At 39.3% G+C, this 4,349-nt stretch overlaps 1 long non-coding RNA gene across 1 annotated transcript in view; it reads right to left on the bottom strand.

The window, feature by feature from the left end:
• The window catches only part of LOC107836760 (uncharacterized), a 573,704-nt gene that overhangs the window by 175,780 nt on the left and 393,575 nt on the right, over nt 1-4,349 (bottom strand). The window lies entirely within an intron of this gene.

Genomic DNA, 4,349 nt, shown 5'->3' on the forward strand with positions numbered 1-4,349 from the left:
TTCAGTGACGGGTCTCATCAAAACCAAAACAACAAAAAAAGAAAGGTGAGGTATATATGAAGTGAGGTGTATATATATGTGTGTGTGTATATATATATATATATATATATATATCTGTTATCTTGTAATTAATTATTTTGGAATCATTTACTATAATGTGTCTACACTTGTATTGTTGAAAGAGGCACTCAAAGACAAACTTTTCACTTCCAGGGACTGAAATCTTTGCCAATTCTTTTAAATACAGCTCAAGCTCAGTGAGATTTGTCTGAGAGTGCAAAACATCAATTTCCAAGCCTTACTGCAGATTTTCTCTTAGATTTCTGGACTTTGACTGGACCATTCCAACACAATGTTTTTCTGGTTGCATGTTAAAGGTAATCCTCCTGGGATATTAAGCTTCTTTTTCAACCTCTAGCAGGTTTCAAAAAGGAGAATATTGGAGAATATTCTCCAATATATTGGAGAATATTCTCCAATATTCTCCAATATTGGAGAATATTGGATTCTCCAATATTTAGCTCTGTTTAGCTTCCCTGCGCCGGCTTCATAAAAACATTGCCACAGCATGATGCTTCCACCACCGTGTTTCACCATTGGGAAGATGAGTTCAGGGTGAGGTGCGATGTTAAAAATAATCTACAGGTGACTTGTGAAGGCAAGGTTGTGTGAAATTTTAATTAGTGGTGTCAGAATAAGATGAGATTAAAAACTGCATACCACACTTTTCAGATAGGCTCATACAATTTATTTCTTTTAGAAGACCTATAAGCATTGGTCTTGGATGTATGCATCTAGCTTCTATTTTAAATAACAGCATAAAAAAAGATCTGCTTCACAAACTACGAACACCATGGTATCTCAGAGTAGAGATGTGTAAGGCTTATTCAGGTATTCATCAAGCACAGTGAGCAGGTTTGAACTTGCAGCATCAACAGGTGATAGAAAACGCGTCACTGTAATTGTAACCAGATTTTTCCCTTTGCAGATTTGTTTCACCCCAATCCAGCTTGCCTTTGTCCTTAATCCATCTCTTGTTCCTTTTGTCAAAGAAAGTTGGCTGGAATTAGTTGTAGGGTAACTGTAAAGCAAACTACATGGGCAAAATCCTTTGAGAGGTAATGTGCTCTTTTAGCTCCCCCCCCCCTCCCAAAAGAGAGCAGCTTCCCCTCTGCTCTCTTTTCAGTGTAAAACGCTCACTTTCTCCACCCCGATCGCATTATACCGTTCTCATGTTCAGCCTATCAGCACCTTTTTGTGTCCAGCTCTTGTTACCCCACCCCACCCTTGGGATGATGGCATTATACAGTATTTGGAAGGGTAACAGAGCTCCCTCTATCTCCCTGAGACATGCCACTGACCTGTAATTAAGACTCATTGTACTACTGAGAGGAAACTCCTCACGCAAACGGACAGAGGGCAGTGTGTGTGGACTTCCAACAGCTCAGATACCGCTGTGACTAATGCTACGCCACACAGCCAGGTTTTATCGAAAAGGAACACATGCGGCATGCACTGGAGCGTGCTTTTTTTTTTGGTCCTCTCCGAAAAGAACTCAAAGCTGTACTGATTGGTAATGAGACACAATCCGCACACTGCCCATCTCTCATTAACAAACCATTGCTCACCACCTCTGTGTGTGTGTTTCCATTGTGAACACCTCTCTCACTCCATCGCGGCTTTGATCTGGCCTACCTTTTTTTTTTAGCCCTCCCCTCTCTACCCCAACCCAACTTATTCAACCCCATTGATCATGCATGCAGAAACTTAACACACCCCTCAATTTCTGCCCAAATGGCCCCTTGTCCCACTTCCAGAGCTCCATCATCAGCTAGTAGACCTGCTTGCAGTCAGGACACTGACCGCGTCGCTCAATCAGGATGGAGCGCACTGCAAGTTACCATTGTGGGGGCACAATCTGTCCCTGTAAAGTTCCTCTCTTTAATAAACGGCAGTGGCAACATACCCCTTTTTTTTTTTAAAGCACCTCCAAACTTTCTTCGAACTCCAAGCTTCTTGTAAGGCAGCATTGAGTTTTACACCCACCTTAAGTCAAAGCTGTCATTCCCTTTGTCTGAGTTGGACGGGCTATTGATCGGCCTTAACATTAGTTACCAGGTCACATGTTGAGTCAGTGTTGAGAAGATTAGCGGGAGCTGGCTTTAGTAGCTACTAATTAAATGCTTAAACCTCAGCAATGAATGAGCACGCAGCACACAAGCCTTCTGTTGTCCCACACTGCGTAAACCAGTTTGCAATGTGGAGGCAGAGAGCACAATAATGGACTCTGAAACACGTCTACCCTTCTCAGAGCGTTAAAGTGATGCAGCTAGACGGCCTTTAGAGCTTAAGCATCAGCTGTTACACAAGTAAAAATCAAGGATATCATTGCATAAGTACACCTCACAATGAACTGTGAGGTGCATTTCAAGCTTTTCAGATACGTTTCAAACTACGTGTTTATGCAGTCATGAGATTTTTCCTCTAAACTGTGAGCCGTTTCCCTTCCTGTTTCTGCAACATTAAAGACCACTTTCAAACAGGTGAGGACTCCATTATAAATCAGTTACTTTATCTCCAAATCATTTCTGATAACTCTTTATCTTAACTGAAGTGGATATTGGATCAAGGTGGTCAGCATTAGCAAGATAATGACAGGAAGCTAGGAAGCCATCTCTTCAAATTAATGGCCCAACTTGCTTGACTTCCTGTAAAACATAACATCAATGCTACATTTATAGAGAGATAGATTCCTTTCATTTATTATCCACATGCAAATTTTGTGTTATGTTTTTAGTTAACCTACCCAATTGCACTTTTCTTTGGACCGGAGTATACAAAGCAATAAAAAATACTGCAGAATATATTTATGTTGAAATTTTGCTCTTACTCTACTGCATTCTTTTCTTTTTATACTTTTTTATGTTGGTGTGATGCAACAGACTGGCGACCTGTCCAGAGTGAACCCCACCTCTCGCCCGGAACGTTAGCTGGAGATAGGCACCAGCAACCCTCCCAACCCCACTAAGGACAAGGGTGCACAGAAGATGGATGGATGCATGGATGGATATTGGTGTGAACACACTTTGATTGCCTTCCTCTTTGTTGCTTTTGCACCTCTCTGTGGCACAATAAAGACATTTCTATTATTTCAGCAGGAATAGGAAAAAGTGTGGCTTTTAAGTTTTTGTATAAATGCAAGTCATGCAGATGTTTGTTTAAATTTTCTATCTCCTCTGACAACATTTGACGAAAATGTGATGCCTGCCATTCTTTTTGTTTCCATATGTGCAGACAGGGCGCAACTGAGGTGTATGCGGACACAGTATATGCACACACAAACATGTAAAATAAAGGAAATGTGGACAAAAAAAATTTCGGCATCAGTTTGGCGCCCCCTCTAGTGCAGCACCCCTTGTCGCATAATATTGGATTCCAGAGATGGGTAGAATACCCCAAAAGACTAGCACTACTTTAACACATTTTTATTCAAATAAAAGTAAAAAGTAGCCATCCAAAAATTACTTGAGTAAGAATAAAAAAGTATTTGGTAAAAATGTATACTTACGCACGTAAATGATCAAAAATATCAATCATTTAATATTTAAAAATTACTTCCTCAGATGGAACAAGATACAAAGTTATGTTAAACTTTAATAGCTTAAGGATAAAAAATAAAATAATTCATATAAAATAACTAAATCATGGAATATATATTTTTTTCCAAATCAATTTCTTTAATTATAAAACTTTTGCAACTTTAACAAAAACTTCAGGTGCATGTCTATGTCAGGTGAATTTTGGTTTAAAATTAGCTAGTTTTTTATTCAGTGAAGTTACTCACAGTGGGTAGAGCAATATTTCCCAACCCTGGTCCTCAAGGCACAAGGCACACTGACCTGCATGTTTTAGATGTTCCCCTGCTTCAGCACACATGATTTCAATTGATGGGTGATTAACAGGGTTTTGCTGAATTGCAATTATCTGAATGGGGTGTGTTGAAGCAGGTGTGTTGAAGCAGGGGGACATCTAAAACATGCAGGTCAATGTGGCTTGAGGATCAGGGTAGGGAAACACTGGGGTAGAATATCCAGACATTTTGCTCAAATAAGAGCGATACTTCATAACAAAATTATGCAAGTAAAAAGTACGGTGTAGTAAAACCTAAAAGTTTTTTTATTTTTTATACCCAACTGGAGGTATTATCGGGATGTAAGTCTTGTGAGGAGTGACTAATTTTTTTTCCTCTTAAGCTCTAAAATGTCATAATTTTCCACAAAATAAAGCAGCTGAGCTGAATAAAAACATTAAGTTGTAAGACTTTTCCAACTTTGCTTTTACTTTGAAAA

The sequence above is a fragment of the Poecilia formosa genome, unplaced genomic scaffold (genome assembly GCF_000485575.1).
Source record: "Poecilia formosa unplaced genomic scaffold, Poecilia_formosa-5.1.2 Scaffold82, whole genome shotgun sequence".
Lineage (NCBI taxonomy): Eukaryota > Metazoa > Chordata > Actinopteri > Cyprinodontiformes > Poeciliidae > Poecilia > Poecilia formosa.